Here is a 16,425-nt window from a genome sequence, read left to right as displayed (position 1 = left end):
AGAAGCCAACTACAAAAAGACCAGCGCAACGGTTTGAAGATGAAACTCGCACCCTTAAACGAAGCAGCAGAAAACTTTGACGAAAATGGCGTTTGACTATAATTGAAGTCTATGATCTTGTGTGGCATGACAGCCTGCTCAGCTACAAAACAATAATAACCTATTTTGGAAATGCCGGCTTCTTCAGTGTAATTTAAACAAAAACAAAGTTGTTTTTTTTACTCTCTGACACTGTTCATTGTCTGACACAAAAACAAAACCACAGAAAATGGGCTCCTCTCTCTCAGCGAGCAACCTCTTGAAATTCTTCAAACACACATCTCGATCAATTCAAAAAGAAATGAAAGCTTCCCCTTACTATTCATCTTGAACTTCTTACAAAAGTTGAACCACGTGGTACCCCTAAAGCAACATTCTTGCAGTCAAGCACAATCTCTTTTGACGAATTTGCTAAACTAACTCACTACCTGTTGGCTGTATCCTCTCCCTAACAATGCCCTTGAACTCTTCCCTATGGTTAGATCTGAAATGCTCAACATCATGAACTTCTTCCTGTCTACTAGAACAGTTCCCTCTAATTTTGAGACTGCTGTTATAACACCTCTAAGAAGCCTGGCTTCTGATTCAGAAATCAGAAATTAGTCTTTGGAACTTTCACCAAAACGTGGGCAACTTCAGATCGATTTTATGTACTTTAAATTGAGCATAATTACTGCAGCCCTTACATTCATGGGGCCTATTTTCAAGCCTTAGTGCGACTTATGTACGATGCAGTCTATATTTGCGTTATTTCAGTATCCCCTAGCCCCTCTGGTCTTTAGCAACTGGCCGTCCGTGTATTCCAAAAGTTAAAATGAAATCAGCAGGAATCAAGTGCCCTTATCAGTGGAACAGTCTGCCAACTCTAATCAGGGACGCTGACTCTGCTGAACAATTCAAATCCAAACTCAAAACCCACATCCTTATGTTCTCATTTGGCTCCTCGGAGTGTCCCTCAGCCTTCATTACAGCTTAATCGATCCGTTAGCAAGCACTTCCTAGACCTGCAGCCGACAGGTACTAGATTACAGGTTCCCTACATGTTCCCCGTCCACTGGGCCCCATCCAGCCATAATGCTGTCTCTGTTTTAGTGTGTTGCTGTGATCGTGACCAGACAGCTGGCCAACCCACCCACGGCTAGCAGCATGTTCACCAGCAAGCCCCAATACCCATTTTCATTGTTTTTAAATGATGGCTTGTTATACGGTGGCATCCATTTAATTTCTAACAAGCCTTGAAAGAAGGGCTGCCAAACTTTGTTTTCCTTTTCAAGATTACTTCCTTTCTTCCATTTTTTTTTGGGGGGTTTATTTTGCCCTTTGGGGTCTTAGGTGTTTGGGGAGTCCAAATATATGGCCAGGAAAGCCCTTTATGAGTGTAATGGTGATTAAGGGCCATACGAATATAAAGTACTCTACGTAATCAAAAATATCATCCTTTCTAGCACAGGAAAGTGGTATATAGTTGCTATAATTTTAGAAAGAATCTGCCAAAAGAATATGAACGACTTAATCTATTTTACACAAACATTGTGGAAACATGATAGTTTGGCTTTAACTGGCACTAGCATCTGCAAGCTATAAAGAATATTAGGCCCAGGTGTTCTAATTGCTAGTAGCAGCAGTTTTGGAGAAGTGGGTTCTTTGGATTTTTATTTAATCAAAATCCAAAAATCTCATATGTGTGGGGATATAGATTTTCAGCACTGTTACACTTTCTTTTACAACTCATTCCCTCTTAGCCCACACTGCTCTACAAATCGAAACTCAAATTCTGTCTGGCTGTGTTTAAGAGACAGGGACAGAAAGGGAAGCCGGTGCTTATGGGGGTAAGATCCAGGAAGGCCCTGACCAAACGCACCACTCATCCCCCAGCTCAGCGCCTGAGCCGGGGGAAAAACACGGCTGATGCCTGGCCAATGTGCAAGGTCAGCAATTAAATTCCCAAGGTTGAGAAGGACACCCCCCATGTTTCTCCTCACTTTCCCCCTCTCTCGCTTTCCGTCTGTCAATCTCTCTCTCCCTCTGTCTCTCACTCCCTCTCCCTGTATTTCTCCCCCCGTGTCTTTCTCTCCCTCTCACCCAATGTCTCTTACTCTTTGTCTCAACCTCTCGTCTACCTCTACCTCTTTCTTTCTTGCACCCCCCCCTCCCTCCCTCCCTCTCCCACTCTCTCCCTCCTTCGCCGCCTCCCCCCCCTCTAAGTATGACTTTATGTTCCATTCTCACTGCTTCATCCTATTAGGCAGATAGGTGGGCACCATCAGGAGAGGACCCTCTGCTATGATAATGTCCACTCCGTCACCCGGTGAACAGAACCACTCCGGTATTCCAGGAAGAGAGCCAAGGCGCCGGTGGGGGGAATGAGAGAGGAGTTTGGGCACTCTGCCTCTGCTTATCATTACACTTGTGGACTCCTACATCCCCCCCCCCCCCCCCCCCCGGTGCCCTTGGGGAAGGGGGACTGAATTGTATACACACAAACACACACCACACTGTCACTCGTGGCTCTATATGTGCAACAGGCAATCTCGAAGCAATGTTATTAATGTCGTTTTATTATGCATTACCAGAGGGAATGTGTCAACAGCTGATTTCATTTTCTATTGTTGAGTTGGTCGACACATTCCAGTCCAATCGAGGCTTTGCTTGTGGAAATGTTTAGCTGTATGTTTTGCTATTTAGACATTTGACGCTATCATCCAACATCTCTGATTGGATCCATGTCATTAAGGAGCAGGTAGGGGTACGGACAGGGGTAGACTCAGAACCTTCAAGCTGAGGGAGAAAGTTTAATGGCGACTTGTTTACGAAACTTAAAAAAATACTGCGAGCTTTCAGCCACTTGGTTTGAATCTGAATTTATCTAGTCAGACCCAAAATACCAAAGCCGTTAAACACGTCCAAACAGACCACCGCGTACATATATCCTTTGGTTTAACTACATGCTGATTCATAATGCCCCTTCAACACTGCCACTACAAGATTGACTTTGATATCTACATTTTATTCATTAGCGTTCTTTTTTGGATTTCCTCCGTGCTGCAGCGAGACGTTAATCGTAAATTTGGTCTGTTAAATGTTAACGGGACAAATTAAAAAAACAACTCTATTCTGAAAATAGTGCAGCTATCGTATAAATAAGATAATAAGCAAGAAAAGTACTTTAATCAAACCTAGAAATAACACCCACGACTACTGATCAATATATAAAAAAATCAAACACCAGAGTGGAGTGGTGATCGTGTGTTGTGCTGTGATTGGCTCAGCCCGATGGCAACAATAAGTGTTTCGTTCCATATTGGTTAATAAAGATAGACTTTGCCAACTGCTTCACCAAAAAGTTAAGTTGGCCTAGGCAATTCAGGAACATTTTGAATAAACCTGACATGCATTGTGTTACAACCTGGCTCAACGGTTGAAACATTGAAGGGGAGGCCACACATAGTCTTGTATGAACATAACAAATTTATTAAAGAATACCGTGAACAACCAAACATAAAGGAAACGAAGGATCAGGCTGCAGGCCAGGGAGGAGAGGGAGTCACTTGATCAGGGCTGCTTTATAGGCTCCTGAGCCAAGCCTGCTCAGGTGAGCTGCATCTCGATAGGTGATGTGGCTCCACCAACCAGCTCCCTGCAAGACAGAGTGTGGCCGTCACACTTCCCCCCCCCACCCCCCCATAAGACAGGAGTTCTACCCCGTACATTAATAAAGGGCATAAACTCATGTACACTGTAGGATGCACCACTTTCTCTTTGCGTTCATAAATCCAGGTTTTAATTTGTGCAGATGACTCAAACACCCCTTTAATATGACTCCAACCTCTCCAGTGTCCTCAACTCCACCCCCAGCCACCTTTGCCTGTGGAGCAATTTAGGAGGAGGAGAAACGGACTGCACAGAATAGAAGAGATGATGCTATTAGTTACAAGAAGTTACAAAGGCGCACGGGACAAAGCATCAGCCATGATGTTGTGGGTGCCCTTAATATGACGGATGTCTAAGTTGTACAGCTGCAAAAACGGAGCCCATCGCATTAGCCTCTGATTAGGGTTCTGCAAAGAATTCAAGAAGGTGAGAGGTTTATGGTCAGTGAATACAACAATTGGCATTCCAGAATCAAGGTACACATTGAAATGTTGCAGAGCCCCAACCAACTTATCGCCATACCAACCAACCAACTCTTCAACCATACAAACCAAACAGCTCTTCAACCATACAAACCGAACAACTCTTCAACCATACAAACCAACCAATTCTTCAACCAGACAAACCAACCAATTCTTCAACCAGACAAACCAACCAATTCTTCAACCAGACAAACAAACCAACTCTTCAACCAGACAAACCAACCAACCCTTCAACCAGACAAACCAACCAACTCTTCAATCAGACAAAGCTCTTCACAATACCAGGTGTCTAGGACAATCATTTTGCCAGTGCCCTCGCTCATGGCAGTAATTACAAACATCAAAGCCACCTGAACGTGTACTAGGGTTCGGCTTTGCAGACTCCGACCACGGCATTTTAGCAGAGCGGCCAATATTCTTAGCATGCACATCTGGAACGCGGCTTCTCCATGGACGCTGGAAGTGGGGGGGCTGGGGGGGCTGCAGCCCCCCCTGGTGGCGAGAGGCTGAATGTGAAATGCAAAAACCCCCGTGGAAATAAAATAAATATATCAGACTATTATTATACTATTGTCATTTTATTGACATAACTCAAACCCCCCCCCCCCCCCCCCCTCGGAACGTGTCTCAGCCCCCCCAATTGTGAATTACTTCCAGCGTCCCTGGGCTTCTCCCCAACTTTCCTTTTCGAGCCATAATATGTTTTCTGCCAGAATTGCTGCTTCATGAACAGTTTTCACTCCACGCTCATCAATACGAGTGGCAACTTCAGATGGAAGACAATCTCTGAACCGTTCCAATACAATGACGATTCTGAACCCTCAGCATTACCCACAATCATACCTGCTTTAATACGGTCTAATCAGTAATGTTGCAACCCCAATTTTTCCTTTTCCAAAGACTGTTTTAGATGCTCTTTCTCCATCTCCGCATTTAGCTGCAACAGCAACAGTTCCTTTTGCTGCTCAAATGTTAGACCTACAGTAGGAGAAACAGACTCAACCACAGCATTACTTAGCACTGTGGCTGGCAACACACCACTCTTAAATAAAGCGGCCCTCAGTGCCCCTTTAATTTCCTCCTTTAACTTTTTATCTCCAATGTCATCATAATGCTCCACGAGCTTCAAAAGTTGGTCTTTTGTGCAACCATTCAAAATTGCCTCAGAGGGAGATTGAACAAAACTACCGACAGAAGCCATGACAAAAACAGTTTTGATTACTGGGATGAAAATAGAATTAGAACTTCCCCACTGCCTATCCAAAACTAAATAATCTCGACCCTAGAGTTCATGCAGCTTGCGGTGGGTATTGCACTGTAAACCAGCCGGTTTGAAAGGCGACCTGCAAGCAGACAACCTCCAAGATCCTTCGGACGTGCTCCCGAGACAATTGTCCGAAAACAATTGACACTACCCACGTTGCCACAGCACTACCAAAAGGATTAAAAATATGAAACAAAAATAATTCACACAACCCAAACGGGAAACGCAACTGAAGCCTAAAAGGGGAAGTTCAAATTCAGACATGTGCTCACTGGACAATCAACTCTGTTAGCCTAACCTCAGCAGATTACCCAATCAAAAGCTCAATCCCCAACCACTGATCCACAATAGTAAACCACAAAGGAGCTTCAAAATATATTGCTAGTGCACCAATTAACTGTTAGAATCACCAAAACAAAGATCAAAACTTACCGGCCTCCCCAAAAACCAGTACTGAGCACCTTTAATCCCAAGACTAATAAGTCCCTTCAATTATTGCCCAGAAAGATTTCCTCCATTATGCAAGGTTAAACCCTAACTCCTTCCCCATAATGCCTATAGAGTAAGCTAGATGAAGCAAGTACCAGTTTAACTAGCAAAAGTTTTACCATGATTGAAAAACTCACCAAATTGGTCGGACGAGCACCCATTTGTTACAACCTGGCTCAACGGTTGTAACATTGAAGGGGAGGCCACACATTGTCTTGCATGAACATAACAAATTATTAAAGAATACCGTGAACAACCAAACATAAAGGAAACGAAGGATCAGGCTGCAGGCCAGGGAGGAGAGGGAGTCACACGATCAGGGCTGCTTTATAGACTCCTGAGCCAAGTCTGTTCAGGTGAGCTGCATCTCGTTAGGTGATGTGGCTCCACCAACCAGCTCCCTGCAAGACAGAACACACCAGATCAACACCACAACACAAAGGCAACCCTGTGGCTATCACAATTGTGATGTGAAAACATGACCATGGGAAAACTTTCAGAGTGGATAACCAAGGACTTCCTAAGAGTGAGACATAACCACAGGCCACAAACACATCAACAAAAAAACAAGTCATTACCACAGAAACAGAAAAAGACAATATGCTGCCTACCTGGTTGTTAGCGTGTGTGGATTCATTCAAATAAGCTTAAAAGATAAATAGTAAGACATGTAGAGATCAGATAGTAGTTTTATTAATCCAAGATAGGAAATGTGTCACAGCAGAAAGTTTATCTATACACATTAAGAGTAGAAACAGCAGAAGTGTAGATGGGAGCCAGCCAGCCCAGTCCTGAATTTTTGGAACTAAAGGAAATAAAGGAGATACTCGCTTTTCAATTAACCACTTTTTTATTCTCTCATCTCACATCCTCATTCTAACTCTTGTTCTATTACTCTCGTGGGACATGATCTCATGCCCATTCCAGCCAACCACAATTGTTCTCATTTTAGACAGAGTGAAAGAACATCATACGGCATAATCCGCTAAGTACCATAAAAACCCTTAAGAGAGAGGAGGTTGTTCTACAGTGAAGGCGTGAGCAAGTGAATATTGCAATTTTTAATCAGTTGGGAAAAAATCAGGTGGGAAAAGAATAACCAAACCGTGCTATTTCTGTTTGAGGATGATGAGGTTATTTCAGTGTGCAAAGTCTGGGAACAAAACATCTTCTTCCCTTGGTTTGTTTAGCTATTTGCTCTTTAAGTTTTCTGTATTCAGCCTCCAAATGTTGTTGTAATGAATACCGTGTAAGATGAAATAATATGTTGTACGGTTCCTTCGAACTTTGGAACGTCTTTGTTTCCTCAGCAGTAGCTGAGGTGGAGTAGAGAGAGGTGGAGTAGGAGGAGACGGAGTATCGGGAGGTGGAGAAGGAGGAGTTGGAGAGGGAGGTGGTGCAGGAGGAGGCGGAGTAGAGGGAGGTGGAGCAGGAGGAGGTGGAGAGGGAGATGGAGGGGGAGGTGCAGGAGGAGGAGAAGGAGAGGGAGGAGGCAGGGGCGTCACCCGAAGTGGTCCTACTGCTCCATTAGAAGAGTGTGATCAGTAATGATCCTCCTTTCATGACGGGGGCCTCAAGCCCAGGAGGTCCCTGGGAGCCTGCTGATAACACACACACACACACACACACACACACACACACACACACACACACACACACACGCACACGCACACGCACACACACACACACACCTTATCAGCCCTAGCCAGCCCACAAACACATACTTACTCCCACTGAGTTGAGTACAAAGGAAGCACCTGCAACCAGAACACTTATGTAAGAACACGTGTGGCCACACACATACACACACACACACGCTATAGGTCCCCTGATACACAACACACCGACATATGTACGCACTCTTATACACACATACATGCAAACACTTTCTCACGCACATTCACAAAAAACACATTCACAAAATAAAACATATATAAATACAACCGTCTTACATGCACATTTTACATACACCCACACAGACACGCAAACACACACACACACACACACACACACACACACACACACACAACCAGATACACGCATCCACAACAACACTGTTTTTACTTTGTGTGTGAGTGTATGTGTGTATATATATATGCCTGCTTTTCCAATTTGCATTTAGATTTGAGAATTTTACTCTACAATTCCCTCAACTCCAGCATATATTCAACACACAACTCATCAGCGATTTCCAAAGTGTTGATGCTGGGAGTTGCAGCAGAGGAATAGGTGATGAGGGGCAAGGACAGCCCCACTGACCTGCAGGTCGTTTCTCAGAGGAAATGGAGGCTCAGATATCAAGCTGCCGGCCATCTTGGCTCTAAACGGGACTGTGGCGTTCAGTTCAAGATGGCCGCAAGGTCCATGGTACTCTAAACAGCTGATGATGGGTTGGTTCTCTCAGGTTCTCAGAATCCCGATTGCTGAGAATACAAGTTAATAAGTGTGTAGGAGACTGCAAAACGAAATCCAGTGAGAGACAGAGAGATAGAAATAGAGATGGATAGAAAAAGAGAGATTCATATTTTCTTAAAAAACAACAAAAAAAAAACGGCGCGTCAATTCATTATTTAAAGCGTTATGTGATGAAATATTGTTTTTCAATTGGCTTGGAATTTTGACGTTCATCAAAACACAAACTGTGTGCTTCCTAAATAACTTTGTATTCGCCCCTTCCTACTCAGTCGACTTTGCCTCATCCATTTTAAAACTTGTGCGTGCATCGCAGAGGAAACCGGCAACTCATCACGTCTCCTCAGGGTGTTCAGTCCTTCATCATCAATATGCAAACCCCTCTCCATCATCCCGTGACTCAGACATCCCAGAATAACCAAATCCCTTTATCGATGATCACAGTTGATTATACGTGCCTTTACACCGCACACGTAATTCGTCATATGCGACGTTTCCATGGAGCTGACGCGGTTCGTTCCAGCGCCTTCCGCGGGAAGCGCTGGATTCCGCCCCCACAGACAGATGGCCGCTGGTATTGATTAGTGATCTGTGAGGGATAATTGATCCAGAAGCAGCCGTGTTCATGTATTATTAACGCGCCTTGATCAAAGCTCTGGGATCCCAACGCTGCAGTTAGTTCTTATTGGATCAAGTGGGAAATTGCTTTCAACCCCTCCGCACACACACACACAGGCACACGCGCACACACACACACACACACACACACACACACACACACACACACACACACACACACACACACACACACACACACACACATAGTTATTCTACATTCTCTCTCTCACACACACATACACACCCACACGTCCTTAGAAAACCCGGGAATGGATGTTTCAATCGAGTCTGGGTATATCATAGAACTAACGCTGTTCTAGAAAGTTACTCAGAATACTCAAAATGCAGTTTTGTGCTTTTTAATGGCATTGGTTTGCTTTTGTCGCTCTACATTGCAGGAAGGACATCAATGAACGTAAAGATCTGTCTCACGTTACAGTGTCACAAAGGGGGTGGAAGCTATGCACAGAAAGAAAATCCATTTCCAGTTGAGACGTGTTACATAAGGACATCATTACACTTCTGATGAAGTTGTTGACCATGCTTATCGTCGATAATCACATTCAGTGTGGTGTTGGAGTGTGTTTAAATATGAGACATCATACGGGGGCGCAGGGGGGGGGGGAGCAGTCCTAACAAGTGTTTCAAAGGGTGATCGATACCTGGGCAGCATAGGGCCCCACACACACGCACACACACACACACACACACACACACACACACACACACACACACACACACACACATTTAGAGTTTGAATCAGCGAGCGAAAGAGAACTGCTTCGTTCCTTGCCTTGTCCTTGAAAGTCACTGTGAAAGGATAAATAAACAACATATACAAAGAACTTAAACTGGAATCGTTTCAAGTTTTTTTATAATACACCAATTTACAGAATAGAATACAGACAAGGCCAGCTTCTCGGTTTACCCTGACCCCTAATGTACAATTTCAGCAGTTATGTGAACCAACACAACTAATGTGTTTTTTCTCACTGGTCTTCCCATAACGTTATTACTGTTATTCAGTTTTCCCCAACGAGATAGCCATTCACAATTATATTTTTCATTTTCAGAATCAGGATTGAAAGAAATTCTTCCTAAGACTATAGCTCAGCCATTGTAGTTATTTTGTGTATTTAAAAAAACTCTGTACATAACGCCCAGAAGATAAAACGCAATGGGCAGTTTATAATACATGAACTGAATAAAGCCTTCCACTTTGGTTCATGGTTTTCTAAATGAGCTGTCCCTTGCTTTCTGCATAAAACAGACTACATTCCGACGTTTCAGTTAGCATAAATGTAAAAAAGTAATTTCCATTCACGCCGAAGAGATAGGTAAAAAACGTAATAATTCAGATTACACTTGAATACTGTAAACATGATACAACTATCTTGTAGTATTTTTTCAGCCAAGTACACAACACGTATTCGTTTTGACATAGAGAAATAATCATTGTTCGGTCAAACAGCGTATAAAGGATGGATAGGAATATAAATTGCATTTGATGGTTGCACATCGGACCTGTGGGGTTCTAGAGGCAGTGGCACCTATTAAACCTTTGTAAATATGTCAACCACCATCTTAATGATGCACATTCTGCCGCTGGCCGGACGTGCTATCCTCGTATGCTATTTCTCCATTAGACAAACTCACAGCCGGATAAAAACTCTATGTATGTATACTGATAGCCAGCAGACAGCCCGTCAGTCGTTTTGCACCACTTTTCGTAATTTGTACCCGGTAGTTAAGACCCTATAGGAAAATAGACCACTTACTATTATTGTCTGGGAGCCATTTTCAGTTTAATCAGCCATAGAGGGTTCTGTCCCTAATGAAAGCTTGAACTGAGAACTGACTGCCACTGTACAAGAGGTAGTGTGAGCCAGTCATAAGTGCCCGGATGACTCAAATGGAAGTGATTTCATTAAACGCTGGCGGGGGAACTCAGACATCCATCGGAAATATATGTCACAAGTACCCCTTTACTGTTTCTCATGATATATTCCGGAGGGGAAAGTTAATTGGCACTCTGAGTCAACATCCCGGCTGTTTGTAGCCTTTGTCGCCAACAACCACAACCAGCTACAAACCCTAGAGTTTACAAACGGTAGTGGTACCCTGAGACTCATCTATGACCTATGACCTTTAACAGACGCAAAGCAGTGGTCAATGCAATGCTGTTAAATACAATACAGTCGTTCAGAACAATCTTTTGTTGAGATTTGACAGTGTCAATGACAGTGTCTGTGCAAAGCTTTTGCAAATTGTTACAATGGAATTCAACAGAGTAAATGTGGACATCACAGCAATGGAGGGTTAACAGGAGGGTGTCAAATGGTAAAAAGTATAAAAAAATATCTTCACGTGAACTTTAATTTATTCGATGACACAAAAGCTTCCATTTCTACACGTCATTAGAAATGAAGAGATGTCTCAATTAAACATTAAATTAAATGTAAATTCATTTGTATTTGTATAGCCCCTAATCACCGATACAGTCTCAAAGGGCTTGACAGGCAAAATATTTATGACACATGAAACATATCGAGGCGTAGTCGTGGTGGGGAGGGGTTGCAGTTCGGTGGTCTGAGGATCTCGTCACTGCTTTTTGCAGATGATGTGGTCCTCATTGGATCATCGGCCTGTGACCTTCAGCACTCACTGGATCGGCTGGCGGCCGAGTGTGAAGCGGCTGGGATGAGGATCAGCACCGCTAAATCTGAGGCCATGACTCTTAGCAGGAAACCGGTGGATTGCTTACTCCGGGTAGGAAATGAGTCCTTAGCCCAAGTGAAGGAGTTCAAGTACCTCGGGGTCTTGTTCGCGAGTGAGGGTACGATGGAGCGTTAGATTGGCCGGAGAATCGGAGCAGCGGGGGCGGTATTGCGTTCGCTTTACCGCACCCTCGATACGAAAAGAGAGCTGAGCCGCAAGGCAAACCTCTCGATCTACCGGTCGATCTTCGTTCCTATCCTCACCTGCTATGGTCATGAGGGCTGGGTGATGACCGAAAGGACGAGATCGCGGGTACAAGCGGCCGAGATGAGTTTTCTCAGAAGGGTGGCTGGCGTCTCCCTTAGGGATAGGGTGAGAAGCTCAGCCATCCGTGAGGAACTCAGATTAGAGCCGCTGCTCCTTTACTTAGAAAGGAGTCAGCTGAGGTGGTTCGGGCATCTGGTAAGGATGCCCACTGGGCGCCTTCCTTGGGAGGTGTTTCAGGCACGTCCAGTGGGGAGGAGACCTCGGGGAAGACCCAGGACTAGGTGGAGAGATTATATCTCAACACTGGCCTGGGAACGCCTCGGGATCCCCCCGTCAGAGTTGGTCAATGTGGCCCGGGAAAGGGAAGTCTGGGGCCCCCTGCTTGAGCTGCTCCCCCCGCGACCCGACCCCGGATAAGCGGACGAAAATGAGATGAGATGATGAGATGAGATGAAACATGTCTCCTGTCTTCAACCGTTGGATTGTAACGCCTCGATAGAGGGAGGCTGCGCGGCGGGCCGGACGTCTCCTGCTCCAAAGTTCAGCCCTTTTTCCTCTGCTTCTGTTTATATTGACTCCCACGTCATTTATTGAGACTTCAGTCAAACAGTTTTCTGCGAGGTGCGAGAGAAAGTCTAAAGCGGTCTTGCAGGACTCATTACAAACAACACGGAATGGAAATTGACTTTCTCACCGTGACAGCTTATTTTCTCTGAAACAGACAACCTTTTTCCCCGGCTTCTCTCCGTGATGACAGCAGGTGTGTGTGTACCGCGCCGTGTGCCAGGGATGTATGTGTGTGTGTGTGTGTGTGTGTGTGTGTGTGTGTGTGTGTGTGTGGTAAGGTTGCGTGCGGGCGAGCATAACCAAGCGGCTGCAAATGAAACCCAGTCGGATCAATACACGTCCGGCGGCCCCCCCGAGGGGAAACGGTGGCGGCCTAACATCCTGTTCCTGTATCCTAATATCCTGTTTTACTCGCGGACATCTGTCATCTCTGGCAGTCGAGGACCTGGGCTCTCTCCGTTTCAATAGAGCCAGAGAAGACCCAAAGTCAGCGGTATTCTAGAAGTTGTTCTCATTTGAACGACGTTGGGTGGGAGCGGTTTGGACGGCTCCTTCAGCTCCATCGGTCAATGCAGACACATGAGAGAAAACGCTGTATTGGAACTTATTTGTGAATCTTTTACATTTGGCCTACTGGTAAGACTGTGGACTTCGGGCTTTGAAGCGCCCATGCTGCCCCCGGGCTACGGGTCAAACATTACAACCACCAGACTATCCTGCCCCGAGCATTACAAGAACGATCGATCTAAAGACCAATTTAACAAAACCCAGCCGAGAAGAAACAACCCACTTTAGTGCAAATCCCCCTTTATAAATTGGAATTAAGACAGTTGTAGTTTATTCTTTACAAACGTGGAATTAACATATGAGATTTATGTAAATCACCACAGAGTATTTTGTAACATTTTAGATGATGATGTAAATTCACCACGGTGCGCGCTCAGAGTGAATTTGCATAGACACACACAACCTGCAAACTCAGCCAGAAAGCCATCGGTTGTGGCATATTGTTCTATGAAGTATGGTTTATAATATCTTCTTAAGAACAGGTATTTTGAGACACCACTTTTGAGAATCCCCTGTGGGTGGTGCGGTAATTTAGTCAGCTACGTACCATTGGGTAAGCTCAAAACAAACACAGCTATTTACTGTGCTGCTTTGCATATTAACTGATTCAAATGGAAAATGAATGAATGTCTGTATCTTGATATCTGGTTTAATAATTAGAAATCATGTTTAGCTTCCCATTTCCCATTATCGCATTCCCTCCCCAGGAATAATGGTTCTTCTCTCTTGGTCACCCGCAGGGTCTGAAACACGCTCCCAAACCATTAAAAACACCAATTGACATTTATTAGATAGAGAAGGAAAGTAAACAAGCCTCTAATTGCCCCGAGTTTAGAATCCATCTCTTTTATTTTCTGGTCCAGGAGCCTTTGAAGTGTGTGCGTTTAACTCTTGCCCCTTACATAAGTTTGAGACCTCCAACTGAATCATGCACATCCGCCGACGGATTCGCTGGTTTCTGTCCGGGATTGGCTCTGTGTGCTCCCAGCGAGTCTTTTCCGTCTTTTATTCCACAGTCTGCATCAATTGCTCTGAGCGTTTTGAATGCGTGGGAAGCATTAGAAGTTTTAATGGGTTTTTAAGTAGACAAAACGAGTGGGGGCTCGGCCGCAGATACCACAGGAGATTATTAAATGGGTTTCTGTATTAATTGTATTAACTCACAGGGGTGTCGGGGTTTCTTTGGTTTACTGATGACATACTGAAAGTGGCGTGGGACTTAAAGTGTTTTCTTAGGGGTGGAAGCGACATTAATGAACGTTTAATGCCTTTCTGCGAGCTGGTCAGCAGTAGTCTACCCCGCTGTCTTATCTTGTGTCGCAAAGCTGCCATCTTGGATTTGCAACCACGCCAATTAAATCTGGATTTAGTCTGGACGTTACTCCTGTTGTGAGTATGTTAGCCCTACCCCTTTCTTAAAGTGCCCCTTTCACCTAATTGCGATTCTGTGGTGTTTGCTAGTTGGTCGGTCGTTGTAAGGGATGATGCAGTCGTTTAAACCGATGTTGATGCAGTAGTTTTAATTGATAATGCAGTCGTTTTAATTGTTGACATTTGACAATGCAGTTGTTGCTGCAGTAGTGGTTGTTGATTACATCATTACTGATGCCCTTATTTTGATGCAGTTATTGTTAATGCAGTAATGCCATGGCGGTGGTCACTGTTAATGCAGCGGTCACTGTTAATGCAGCGGTCACTGTTAATGCAGCGGTTAATGTTAATGCAGCGGTTAATGTTAATGCAGCGGTCACTGTTAATGCAGCGGTTAATCTTAATGCAGTAGTCAGTGACTTATTAACCATCGCAGCAGGGGGATTAGCACCTCCAGGGGCCGGAAGTACCGGGCGTTCCCAGCGCTAACCCGTAGGTCCCGGGTCACCCCCAGGGAAGAGACGGGCAGAGAGGAGCCTCTCATTAAAACATTGGAGGAGACGGTTCTCAGGCCCACGGCGTTCTGCGCTGCAGGGCACAAGAAACCGCCTTTAATGAGTCAGGAACAGACTATGAGTCAACGGATAACACCCAAAGTAATTTCCTGCTGTCCTGACATCACACACACGCACACGCACACACACACGCACACGCACACGCACACACGCACACACGCACACACACACACACACACACACACACATTCACAAAGACTTTAAATCAAACACTCACAGACAAAAACACACACGCACACAATAAAACACACACGCACACAATAAAACACACACACACACACACACACACACTGACACACAAGTTTTGCTGGTATAATGCACCTTCTTTCACTTTATTAAAATGTCATTTCAATTATAGAATCATAACGAATGAAAGAGGGAAGAGTTTTAATGGATCTCTTTAGTCCTAAGAGCAGAAAACACTGCTGCTTTGTCTAGCAGCAGCGCTAGACAAATTTGCAAAACAAAAGCAATTAGTTAAGTTAGTTTCCAGCTTACTTAGTCTCAGAATAACATAGTTTCCCACTGTCACTGTCCCACAGTCGACCTGAATGGTAATCAGAAGGTTGCTAGTTCGATCCCGGGTTCCTCGTAGCTAAGTGTCAAGGTGTTCCTGAGCAAGACACCTAACTAACGGCTGCTGACGGGCTGGCTGTCACCCTGTATGGTTGACTCTGCTGTCAGGGTGTGAATGTGAGGATGGATGGTTGGAAGTAGCATTTGATAAAAGCGTCTGCTAAATGTAAATGTTTGTTTGTTTGTTTGTTTTTTTGTTTGTTTGCTGATGACCTAGCATATTTTTCTCAAACACTTAAACGTTGTTTTCAATGAAGTAGGAATAATTGGTCATTTACAAGCATGATGGACATGTTAGTCCATGTCAATAAAAGCAGGGTTGTGGTCTTTAAGTATTAACCTCTCATTAGTTTGGTTTGATATGATTGATTGATTTCATCCTCTAAAAGGTTGGATACAAGCCAACAAATCCTCTGTAGTTAGACAGCACTAATAGATTATCCAAGGCTGCACTGCTCACAACACGAGTGCATGGTAATGAAACAAACGCCTTTAAACATCTTTCTAAATTAGTGTCGTCTTTATGCCAGCGATGTATTGTTTGCCGGTTAGACGCCTGGCACTTATGCATGATAATTGTATTCTTGTTATACCGTTTTATCTGTTGTCTCCCTTCTGCTTTGCTTAAAAAGAAACCCACATTGTGGGTTTTAGAATGAAAAATACTTGTTAAGAGATGACACAGGGGGACGCCCCCCCCCTTCCAGGGCTGTGGCGGACCCCCCCTGAGAAGCGCCGTTGTCCATGCGGGGAGGGGGTCTGGAGCACAACCCCTTTCTTCCCTTCTACCAGGGCTAGTGTGGGTGAGCAACTGATAAACGAATTATTC

The sequence above is a fragment of the Gadus macrocephalus genome, chromosome 19 (assembly GCF_031168955.1).
Source record: "Gadus macrocephalus chromosome 19, ASM3116895v1".
NCBI classification, from domain to species: Eukaryota; Metazoa; Chordata; class Actinopteri; order Gadiformes; family Gadidae; genus Gadus; species Gadus macrocephalus.
The sequence above is the reverse complement of the archived record's forward strand: the minus strand, read 5'-3'. Positions refer to the sequence as shown.